Source organism: Budorcas taxicolor, chromosome 20 (genome assembly GCF_023091745.1).
Source record: "Budorcas taxicolor isolate Tak-1 chromosome 20, Takin1.1, whole genome shotgun sequence".
NCBI classification, from domain to species: Eukaryota; Metazoa; Chordata; class Mammalia; order Artiodactyla; family Bovidae; genus Budorcas; species Budorcas taxicolor.
The window spans coordinates 46,955,827-46,968,916 of record NC_068929.1 but is presented as its reverse complement, the minus strand read 5'-3'; the positions used below and the strand labels follow the sequence as shown (position 1 = coordinate 46,968,916).

At 36.3% G+C, this 13,090-nt stretch overlaps 1 pseudogene; it reads right to left on the bottom strand.

Annotated features, from left to right (window-relative positions):
- Positions 1 to 214: 214 nt before the first annotated feature.
- Positions 215 to 13,090, bottom strand: part of LOC128066024 (60S ribosomal protein L7a-like) — a 102,840-nt pseudogene continuing 89,964 nt past the window's right edge.

The window sequence follows — 13,090 nt, the reverse complement described above, 5'->3', positions numbered from 1 at the left end:
AATGATATTGAAAAGCACAGTGTTAGCTTTTGTAAAGACCATGTGAAAAAGATAATAGGGAGAAGAGTATAATTCTTGATCTAAAGTGAAGAACCTGGGAACTGACTATCAAAGATAGTATATACCGAAAAGTCAGAAATCAATGGCTTATTTTACCATGCTGTAAGCCATACATTTTAATGGATATGCACTATGCTATTTTCTTTTCCCTCAGTCAACATGGTCTGCAGGAGAACTTATATTTAAGTATAGAAAACTCAATAGTATACACGTGGCCCAGTTTGGTGGGCAGTTCTTTGTCCTTTGCCTTTTCCAGTTTGGCAAGGCAAGCCACCAATTTCAGACCCAGGACATTGCCTCCCCTAGTGATGCGGAACCTCTCATATCTGTCAGTGTAATTGATCCTGGTATTGTAGCTTCCAGCTGCTTAGCCAGAACCCCTTTGTCTTCTGAATTAACTTATGTGAAGGTGATGGTGGTATAAATCTTGCTGTGGACTCTATGCCCAGTCTAGGCTTCACCTTGATAATGCAGTAGGAAACCCTCACTATACGACACAGGCAGAGAGAAGACAACCAGCCCAGTAGGGTCCACGTTTGTGCAATGACTACCAGTTGAGCTTTCTTGTTCTCTACCAAGGTGGGGACAGTCTGAAACCTTGCTTGAAGGACATATGGCCTCTTAGTGGGGATATCCCCTTTGCCCACAGCTTTTTTCTCAAGTGCAGCTAACAATCTCTTGCTTTGTCTCTGGTCTGTACTTGATGGCCAGCTTAAGCGGCTGTGTAGCTGTTCAGCTGTCCAGCGCCTGGTTAAATGGTTCATTGCAGGGGGCGCTTTCAACTGCTTACAGAGGATAGTGTTTTGTCACTCCACCTCAGTGCATCTTGGCCATTTCACAAATCAGCAAAGTGGCTTTTTAAGCTGGATGTCCTTTCCAGTGACAGAAATCTTGGGCCTTTCCTCAAACAGGTGTTTTACCACCTTCTTGGCTTCCTGATTCTTCATGACAGCAGGGACTAGGGCTACCTTCACAACAACTCTTATCAAGTAAATGCCATTACTTTCCACTGGAAAATAACATATAATCACATAACTGATATGTAACAAGGCCAGGATTTGGGCACAATTTGACAGTCACCAGAGACTATAATTTTTATTGTACAATATAAATAATGTTTAGTAAAATTTTAAACAATCTATTCTTTAACAGTCCATGAAAGAAAGGAGAATATTCAATGTTCTTTTTGAGACACTGTGCCTAATATTCATAGCACATGCTACTATCATGAAGGAATAACCTCTAGCTATTCATAGTTATCTGAAAACTTAAAAAAGCTCAAACCAATGGTACAGTTTTTAAAAAGAAAGAAAAAGGAGGGATAGAGGAAGGAAGGGCAGAAGCCAAATCAATGTATAACTTTTAGTTTGGAAAAATCTTATTCTTTTTGATCAGATTAAAATATCCCTGCCCTCAAAGGTTTTCTATCACCAATATATCATTTATTCTTTGTTCCCTTATGCTTTCATAATATTTAGTTCTTATTATTACAGTGATATACAAATTCTTACCCAACTTATAGAATAAACTGTGCTATTTATAACACATCAGATAAGAGCTTTTTATGTAGAAAGTGTCATGGATTTATGATTAACTTAACTGAGTTGCTGATAACTTGCTTGATGCGATATTTCAGGATGTTACTCAACTAACAACTTGGCAATATGATTGAAAAAATATTTATAGAATGGAAAATTAACTTACTTTCACAAGTGGATAAATATGATAAAGATAATTAATTCCAAGTATCAAAAGCATATAATATGTTGTTTTGTTTGCATGCTGCAGTTATGTGTTCATAAAATGATTATATCGCAACAAAATAAAAATACTATTTGTAAGCCAACTGGTAATCAATCTATCTTCTTCATTCTTTTCTAGCCCTAAATAAATCTAATGACATGGAAACAAATTTGTAAGTATATTGTTATATTTACACAAATGTAATAACTGTTATTTCAGTGTGAAAAGGCTGCTTGAGAATAGAAATCTTAAATATGTTATTTTGTAAATAGCAATACCAACATAGCAGAGCTCATTAACAACTGATGCTGACATATAACACAAGAAGTTGTTCAACTGTTGGTAGCTGTTGATAAAATATGATATTGATATATCTTCAAAATATGTGCATTTCTTTCATGAGACCTATTGTAAGGCCCTCTGCTATATCTTTTGTAGGAAAGATGCTAAATTTAGTGGGTGTGCAAAGAAAGCAGAAATGTTGATGAAAATCCAGATGATTTTGTTTTCGTGATAAAAATTAAGCATGAAGTACTAATTGGCTAAGTACTTGGGTGATTCTGTTAGACAGCAAATTGAAAAAACATAGCTGCTGCTAAGTCACTTCAGTCATGTCCAACTCTGTGTGGCCCCATAGACGGCAGCCCACCAGGCTCCCCGTTCCTGGGATTCTCCAGGCAAGAACACTGGAGTGGGTTGCCATTTCCTTCTCCAATGCATGAAAGTGAAAAGTGAAAGGGAAGTCTGTCAGTCGTGTCTGACTCTTCGCCACCACATGGACCACAGCCTACCAGACTCCTCTGTCCATGGGATTTTCCAGGCAAGAGTACTGGAGTGGGGTGCCATCGCCTTCTCCGGAAAAAACAGAAGAAGTTTAAAACAAACATCTGAAAGTGACAGCATTAGATCTGTTTGGAAATGTATTCAGCAGGCTTCCTCTGCAAGCGAGTATAAAGTTTTGACTTGTCAGATTGCTCAAATGAAACTGCATCTCACTATGGAAAATATCTCCAAATCTTTAAATTAAAGAGAAGACAATTTCAGATACTCATCATTAAGGAGGTAATAAAGAAACACACACACACACACACACACACACACACGCACGCACACACTCTTACTTCTCCCTGACGTTAGCTGAAAATGAGCACTAAATAATACTTCAAAAGTGCATTATACCACCTCCAACAATAATCGGGCAGGTGACAATGAGGAAATTTTTGTTCTTTGCTATAATATTAAGTTTTCAACTTAACTGTTAAAATGTTTAAAAGTTAAGTTGTGATATAACAAAATTTGTTGAGATTTCATATGTATTCTTAGAAACAGAATTTTTGTGGGATAGTGATATTTGCCACTCAAGACACAGGATTTGGATAACAAATCCAAAAGAAATAGAGGAAATAAAAATAAAACCAAATGCAACCTTGTCAAAGAATACAGCCACTTACTTTGACAGTATTAGAGAACTGAATTAGCTTTTTATGGAAAATTTTACATTTTCTTATGTAACCTGGAGGTTGGACAACTCCTTTTGCCATATCCAAAATGCAAATTTCCTTTTATCACCCACTGCTCCTTTAAAATATACTCAGTGTGGTAACTGTCAGGATTTTCCTGCCCACTCAGATAAAATTTGTTCTAGGGATACTTCACAGTTTTTCACAGACACAATTCAATAATCATAATGTTGAGTCCAAGATATCCATATCCATCACCACTCAGAATTTTTATTTAATAGCATATTTTAATGACTTAATCATATTAACACCAGCCTATTTCAGGTCGGATACCTATAAGATTAAAAATGGGGAGCTGACTTTTCTATTTGTTTACTGAAACGTCTCTCATAGACAATTCTTTCTCTGCCCTCTTTTCTAGATAAAAACAGTTTCTTAAACACCATTCAGCTTTAAGGTCCTGATATATTTTGCAAGGGTTTCTTTTTCTTTTTCTTCTGACATTCGCTGCAGTTCAGTTCTCTCTCCCCTACCTTTCTCTTGACTTCTGTTCTCAATAGCCCTTTGCCACTCTTCCCTGAGCTGTGAATATGCACCTTCAGTTCCTTGCTGCTTTGTTCCCTCCGTGACTCCAGGTGGCGGTCTTGGACAGGATGACTTGCTCTCCGCTCAGTTCACATCAGGTAGGAGAGAACCCTACAGGCCTTCATCCATTGTTAGGACTTATCCAGGGAGTGTATGTAGGTCGACCCTAAAATAGCATCACTATCCAAAGAGTTATTAAGGCCGTTTTCTTTTGCAAGAGTCCCACTGTGAGAGTCAGATCCCAGTCCACCCTGCCTTCCTAATGCAGGCGTAGTGTATTAAACTTTCTGTAGATCCCAGTGACAGCCTGCACCCCACATGGATGTTTAAGCAGAGAGAGGGAGAAGAGGCAGAAAGGAATATCACATCCTACCTGGAGGAGGGGATTCAAAAAATAACACCCTCACATTTATATACAAAAATATATTTTCCTTTCACTATCTTCTTCCCTAAAACCCTCTCTTTCTCTCATTTCTTATATACTTAAGCTGAGAAGATTCAAGACACTAAGAACAACGTATTTTAATTATTTTAAATTTTCTTTGTAGATGCTTCAAATGCTGATTTGTCTTTGGAATGTCATTATCTATTGCACATTAGTCAAACTTAAGCTGTTCTACTTAAAAAACCTTTATCATACAATAATGAAATGACACTAGCTTCAGAAGGTATCTTGGATCATCATTATACCTAGATGCACTTATAAGAAGCATTTGAGAAAGAAAACACCAGGAGATTAAAGGAAGCATGAAAGAATCAGGCCATAGACCAGAGAGACAATCCGTTTCTGACACTGAGGATCCTGGAATACATCTTCTGCTGAAAGAGAGTGATGCTGAGGATATAAAATAGATTCCTGAAGAATTTGTTCACTTATTTGTTCCTTTGTTCACTCATTCACCAATTCATAAAAATAAACATTAATATCTTGAATGTAACAAGCCAAATGCAGTGAACTGGAATGCTGTGTAGGAATATCAAACAGTCATATTTTACAGAACTAATTATAATATCTTTCCAATAAGAAGTTCACATGTCTTCCAAATTTTCGCAGAAAAATCTCTTAAAGTGATGTTACATGATGTTCAATGTAGGAACATGAACATGTTTTCCTTCTTGCCTACTACCTAATATTATTGGTTTAATTTGCTCTTGGTATGTTATAGTTGGGTTTGAACTTTGCATTTTTACTGTATTAATTATGAGTCCCTTGGACTTTCAAATGAGAATTCAAGTCAACAGTAATATACCAGGCTTAAAAATTAACTGAGCTCTTGCAGATTTAATCGGGTGATCTCAACCATATTAAATTAGTCATACTTTTCATTTTAAAAAGCTGTGTTTCAGTGATGACAAATTATGTAGTCATAAAGTTAACTAAATATACTCAAACATGAAACTAGCAAGGAACTATTATATCATTTATACAATTACAACACTAAAAATTACTAATTAAATTTATTACACTAAATACTGAGGAATTAGATAATAGCTGCAATGCAGCAGCAATGTTTTGCTGAAACTAAATCACTTCTTAAAATATAAAAAGAGTTTTGTCACACAATTAAGGATATTTTGAGCTCTGTATACTTAATTTAGTTTCAGGTATATGATGATTCCATTCTGGAATCAATTTTGGTTTTACTATTCAAACTACTCTAAAGTAAGTATACCACGAGGTCCCATGGCCTTGGCTTAGCAAGAATATTTCATTTTTCCCTCAACCTCCATTCTTTTCTCATTAACCTGAAACCATTAAAAAGTAAAATGATTTGTTGACTCACAAATCATAAAGTAAATCCATTTACTGAATTAAGTCTGATTGTTGCCATCATAGTTGTAAGTAACCGTATACCTCTAAGGTAACCACTGAAATACTGCAGAATATACTACATTGTTTAAACTTAAAATTGAAGTAAATGCAGACACAAACTTTTCTCAGGATTACTGCCAAAAAGAAGAAGGACAGAGAGGAGAAGAAGTGGCAGATGGAGAAAGAAGAGAAATTTTCAGGACATCAGGATATATGGCTCCCTGGGAAATATCAATTTAGACCTTGTGTTACCATGTAATCTAAAGTACAAAGTTTAAAGTTATTTTATAAAACAGTACTTAATTTTATATTAGCTTATATAATTGCTTTTGAAAGTTTTCTTCATTATTTTAAAATATTATATACATACGTATATATACGTATATATATATAAAATGACTTGAGAGTCCCTTGGACTGCAAAGAGATCAAACCAGTGAATTCTAAAGGAAATCAACCTTGACTATTCATTGGAAGGACTAAGGCTGAAGCTGAAGCTCCAATACTTTGGCCACTTGATGCGAGGAGCTGACTCATTGGAAAAGACCTTGATGCTGGGAAAGATAGAGGGGAGAAGGGGACGACAGAGGATGAAATGGTTGGGTGGCTCCTCAACTCAATAGACATGAGTTTGAGCCAACTCCTGGAGATGGTGAAGGACAGGGAAGGCTGGCGTGCTGCAGTTCATCGAGTCGTAAAAAGTAAGACACAACTGAGTGACTGAAAAACAACAACAAATATATATATATACAAAATATGTGTGGTGTGCATATAAATTTTGAAGCGTAACAGAGTACTTGAGAACCTACTGGCAATTTAAGAACTGCAACCTTACTCTAAGGAATTCTGTCACTCTCCACCCAACACTTCCTTCAGGATTTCAAATCCCTAATGGTCCCTTCTGGCATCACGGACTCGATGGACATGAGTCTGGGTGAACTCCAGGAGATGGTGATGGACAGGGGGGCCTGGCGTGCTGCGATTCATGGGGTCGCAGAGAGTCGGACACGACTGAGCGACTGAACTGAACTGAACTGAACTGAATGGTCCCTTCCCAGAAAAGAGGTAATAACATCCTGGATTTTAAACTTATCATCCTTGGCCTTATTATACTTTATCACATGTTTACATTGAAACAATATATTGTTTCATTTCACTTATTTTTTTAAATAATGTACTCCATATAGTTCTTTCTGTTTTTTTCCCCCTTATTTATTGTTGCTGGCTCACTTTAATATTTCTATTTTTTTCTTCATATACAATCAATCGTTATTTATTTATTAAAATGTCAGCATTCAGGTCCATGAAAGTCTAAATTTTGTGTGACCTTTTTGCTCCCACAGATTCTCATTCATGGTGAGTGAGTGAGAGAATGTTTATGTGTATGTGAGAGTAACAGAGAAAGAGAAAGAGAGAGAGAGATGTGACTGTGGAAATCTGGGGCCTAAATCAATCATGCTTTCCCTCAGAAAGAACTTTCATTTCCTTCTGGTGGGAACAAGGGTGTGCTACTCACATGGGACCCATCCCACGACAATGGTCTTATCTCCTGCTGGTATGGAAATCTAATTAATCTCTCCACCCCACAGAGAGGGGTTTTCCCAGGTGGCGCAGTGGTAAAGAATCTACCAGCCAAGCAGGAAATGCCTCCCAAGCAGGAGATGTGGGTTCGATCCCTGGGTCAGGAATATTTCTTGCAGAAGGGAATGGCAATCCACTCCAGTATTCTTACCTGGGAAATAGCATGGACATAGAATCTTGGTGGGAGAAGGCAATGGCAACCCACTACAGTACTCTTGCCTGGAAAATTCCATGGATGGAGGAACCTGGTAGGCTGCAGTCCATAGGCTCATTAAGAGTCGGGCACGACTGAGTTACTTCACTTTTACTTTTCACTTTCATGCGTTGGAGAAGGAAATGGCAACACACTCCAGTATTCTTGCCTGGGGAATCCCAGGGCCAGAGGAGCCTAGTGGGCTGCCATCTATGGGGTCACACAGAGTCGGACATGACTGAAGCGACTTAGCAGCAACAGCAGCAGAATCTTGGTGGGCTACAGTACCCGGACTTGCAAAGAGTCAGACATGACATAGCGACTAAAGAGGGCCCCACAGAGAACCCTACCATCCCCACAAGCTTAGTAGTATTTTTGACCAATGAAAGTCTTCTATAGTGTGGTGTAAAACCCCCAAATCTATAACATTTATGGTTTAGCAGAATTTAGTTCTTTCATAGTAAGTGCCCAAAGATATCTGGTCAGGAAGACACAGTTCATATACGTGTGATACTTGTGTAGAAGTAGGTACCATAAATGGTCTGATTATAAATTCAGATTATGTCTGAGTTTATATCATAAATATCACAAATTCAGATTATATCTGATTGTTTTTATCATATGTATGTAATACTGGGTTTTTTTCTTTTAGAAATCAAGAACTTTCATATAACCAAATAATAGAAAATAATCATGGGATTTAAATGAATTGATTGTTCACACTTAGCAATATTTATCCCAAAATCCATTATAAAAGTATACATCAATCATGTATTAATCAATTTAATATAATAATATATAGTCCTACTATTGAGCTTCTTGTAGACAACCTTTGCACGTGTTAGCTGGAGTGGAATTCAAAGAGCTTCCTGTTCTAGTTTTCATGTACTTTTGTCTGTTCATATAATTTGCATAGAAAGAGATCATCAGCCTCTCATTGGTAGTATTGCATGAGTTTGAATTAATAATATACAATGTATACATTAGCATATTAAAATACTAAAAAAGCATTAGTTTACATTGGAAGATTCCAGTCACTAAAATTATGATATTTTCTACTCAATTTCCTCTCCTGTACTTCTTACATTCAAGGTACTTCAAATGTAGTCATCAACAGTAGAACTGTTTTGACACGACAATATGGACACCTAAGCTAAGTTTGGCCAATCTAATTTCTCAGCATAAGAATGTATAATTAAGACAAACCTCATATGGACTGGACATGAAATGAAGAGCCATTGATCATGAGAGTTATGTGGTGGCTAGTTTCTATTGACCATGAAGATAAGGGAACAGAAAATATTAGTCTAGAAACAAGAAAGACTAAAGCAGCAGAAGAAAAAGACAAGAAGTGAAAGGTGGAAATGTGATTCTAAGTGCTTATTACTGCGTAGCTCCAAATGTCTTTATTAAGACCTCCTATGTTTGTAAGGGTGCTTGCTCTTTGGAAGGAAAGCTATGACAAACCTAGACAGTGTATTAAAAAGTAGACACATCACTTTGCCAACAAAGGTCTGTATAGCCAAAGCTATGGTTTTCCCAGTAGTCATGTATGGATGTGAGAGTTCAATCCTAAAGAAGGCTGAGAGTAAAAGAACTGATGCTTTCAAACTGCGGTGCTGGAGAAGACTCTTGCGAGTCCCTTGGACAGCAAGGTCAAACCCTCAATACTAAAGGAAATCAATCCTGAATATTCATTGGAAGATCTGATGCTAAAGCTGAAGTTCCAGTATTTTGGCCACCTGATGGGAGGAGCCAACTCACTGGAAAAGACTTTGATGATGGGAAAGATTGAAGGCAAAATGAGAAAGGAGTGACAGAGGATAAGATGGTTAGATAATATCACTGACTCAATGGATATGAATCTGAGCAACCTCCAGGAGATAGTGGAGGATAGAGGAGTCTGGTGTCCTATGGTTCATGGGGTCACAAAGATTCAGATATGACTTAACAACAGAACAATAACAACACTTGTGTTCCATGAGATGCTATTATGCTACAGCATAATACTACACACACACACACACACACACACACTCTTGCCTATTCTTTCTTGAATTTATTCTGTTATTTGCAACCAAAAAGCCAAACTAATTTCAATCTAAGCCGTGGATAAAAGCATGAAAAAGAAAATTTCTTTGTTAGCAAGATTATTATGCTTACCAGATCCACTACATGACTCTTAAAACTTATTTCACCTGTTTTGCATAAGATGCAAGTGTAGTATTCCTACTGTTTGTGACAACTTAGTGAATTAGTACCCAAACAAAGTTTTTTTTTTTATTATTTTTTTAATCTCCAATTTATTTTTTATTTTTTTTTAATTTTAAAATCTTTAATTCTTACATGTGTTCCCAAACATGAACCCCCCTCCCACCTCCCTCCCCATAGCATCTCTGTGGGTCATCCCCATGCACCAGCCCCAAGCATGCTGTATCCTGCGTCAGACATAGACTAGCGATTCAATTCTTACATGATAGTATACATGATAGAATGCCATTCTCCCATATCATCCCACCCTCTCCCTCTCCCTCTGAGTCCAAAAGTCCGTTATACACAGCTGCGTCTTTTTTCCTGTCTTGCATACAGGGTCGTCATTGCCATCTTTCTAAATTCCATATATATGTGTTAGTATACTGTATTGGTGTTTTTCTTTCTGGCTTACTTCACTCTGTATAATCGGCTCCAGTTTCATCCATCTCATCAGAACTGATTCAAATGAATTCTTTTTAATGGCTGAGTAATACTCCATTGTGTATATGTACCACAGCTTTCTTATCCTACACTGTTGGTGGGAATGCAAACTAGTACAGCCACTATGGAGAACAGTGTGGAGATTCCTTAAAAAATTGCAAATAGAACTGCCTTATGACCCAGCAATCCCACTGCTGGGCATACACACCGAGGAAACCAGAATTGAAAGAGACACATGTACCCCAATGTTCATTGCAGCACTGTTTATAATAGCCAGGACATGGAAACAACCAAACAAAGTTTAAAATAGTTCCTTCACATGGTAAGAACTGTATGTGTTGACTCTTACTAATATCATCCCCCTTTTGTAAGAATTTTAAGTTTATCAATTCCATGTTATATGCCACATTTTAGTGCAGCAGGGAGCAATAATCCATCATGAGGTTGGTTAACAGTGCTTCTTTAAGGGAGGGAAGAGAGGAAAAAGAGAAAAATATTTCAATTTTTTTCAATATTTCAATATTTTTTCAAAAATATTTCAATAATTACTCATACGTCAGTGCTTTATCTGATAGATGAAAAAGCATTTTTTTTTAAAATTAAAAGTAAACCTTAAAAAAAATGGGTGCTATAGTTTAGGTCATTGTTTCTAATATGTACCATGTTGTCATCCTGGAAAGAAACCAAATAGCTTTGAAAAGTTACAATAATGCAAAGTAGCAATCCTTAAACATATCATAGTTTCTCTTTGGGGTTTCACATTCAACATAACCTGCTGCTCTGATATAAAAAGACACTTGAAATGAAAATAATTCACCGTTAATGAAACATAGAGTCATGGTCACAGTAATTTCTTGTCTGCAGTGAAGTACTTCCTTTAGTTTTTTTAGCCTTCTCTCGAAGAATTGGTGTATTCAGCTTTAAATAATAAACTAAACTGGTCTCTTTTGTGTCAGAACATGGGCCATGTGGACAGAAAGATAACACGACAACTTTAGGAAGGAATTTCCTATTTCTTCACACCTTATGAACTAATTCTTTCATTCCTCTTCAAATGCTAGCAAGCAAAGCAAGAATGTTCTTGTGAGAGGATGGAAGGAAAAGGCACATTTCAATTCAGTAGGGCAAACACATATGTGAATACAGGCATATATTTCTAAAACTAAACCCATATGTTGCCTCCATTTTTCCCCTCTCTTCAAAAGGCTGAATTATATGTATAACTATATATATATATGCATAATTTAAATATGTAAATCTGTATCTATATATATACACATATAGCATTTTGAACAATGGATCTAGGGACTCTATCTCTAAGCTGTAAAGCAGAAAATAGAAAATTTTAGGATATTTATCACAATTTGAGTAAAACGTAAAATTACTGTGAAAACTCTCAAAGTATATAAAATAGATTCATATGGTATGTTAAGCTAACTTTTTTTTTTTTTTTCTGCAAAGGAAGTGGCTTGGGATTTTATAAAATTGGCATCAATGGCTGTATGCAGTCAGGTATGTAGACTGGTTGTCACACTCGTATCATTTCTATCATAGACGTTCAGGAAATATTCCTCTTCTGCCAAATACACTGTCTGAAATTTAAGTGTTGTCTGTGGTCCTAGAGGCTCAGTTTGCACCCAGTCTGCTCGGACTTTGAGACAGCAAGGAGAGCCCCCCTCAGAAGATGGCACCTTACTGGCTTTCTACTGCTATTGTAACAAACACTGCAAAGAGTGACTTAAGACATTTCATATTTTACAGCTCTGTAGAAGCCTGTCTGACACAGGCTTCTCCTGGCAACTTCAAGAGCTTGGCAGGACTGAGTTCTTTTCCAGAAAGTCTAGGGGAGAATTTGTTTCTTTTTCACTTTGAGGCTTCCTTTAAGCTTTGCATCAATACCACCTTTTTCCAGATTCAAAGGGCAGACTAAATCCTTCTCAGACTGTGTTATTCTAACTTTCCATTCTGCATTTCGATTCCACTTTTTGGTGGTAACATTGGGTCCATCCCAATAATATAGAATAATCTTACATTAACGTCAGCTGCTCAACAAGTTTATTTCCACAAGCAACTTTAGTTACCTGTTGCCATGTAACAGAATATATGCACAGGTTCCTGGGATCTGGATGTGGATACCCTAAGAGGTGAGCAAATGCATTATCCTGCCTCCTGCAGGGACAATATGGACTTTCTGCACTATTATGTTCAATCAATGCTAATTTTCATTAAAAAGATCATCAATTTTGTAACCTGATGTCTGCATTTGATAAAAATTATAAAATATGGATATAAAATAGAACCATTATTTGACATTCACGTAAGAGGCCAGTTATTGTCAATAAGAAGACAGAATAATCATTGCAGAAACTATCTGTTTAATTTCAAAGTGAAATTAGTGACAAACTGTGGATGCAATTTACACTGTTTTTGAAAATCAAAATAATGAATGTCATATGGAGTATTCATTATTCCTTTCATGAACTCAGTTTGGCAATTTTATTAACAACTAAGCAAAGTGTCAATATGAGCACATGATAAAACCAACTAGGGTAGTTAAAAGAATCACAGATAAAGTAACTTGAAGGGGAATTAAGAACATGAAATACAATGGTGAATAGAACAAACAAAGCAAATCCGTTGCTAATTTTAAATTAAAAATCAATACCATCTTCTTTAAAGACCTTGACTAAATTATACCTCTGGCCAAGCAATAAATTAATGAAATGCAGCATGCATGAAACACAAACCTTCATTTTTAGTTTCCATTTTTAAGAACTATTTCAAATTAAGTATAATTTTTCTAGAAATAACCCCAAAAATGAACATTTGTAGTAATTTTGTATACTATACTTCAGGTCCTCCTGACATAGTAAAGCTAATTATAAACATTTATTATGTGTGAGAAACAAAGATTTTTACATACTTTAATTCACACAGCCTTCAAAGAATTATTAACACATAA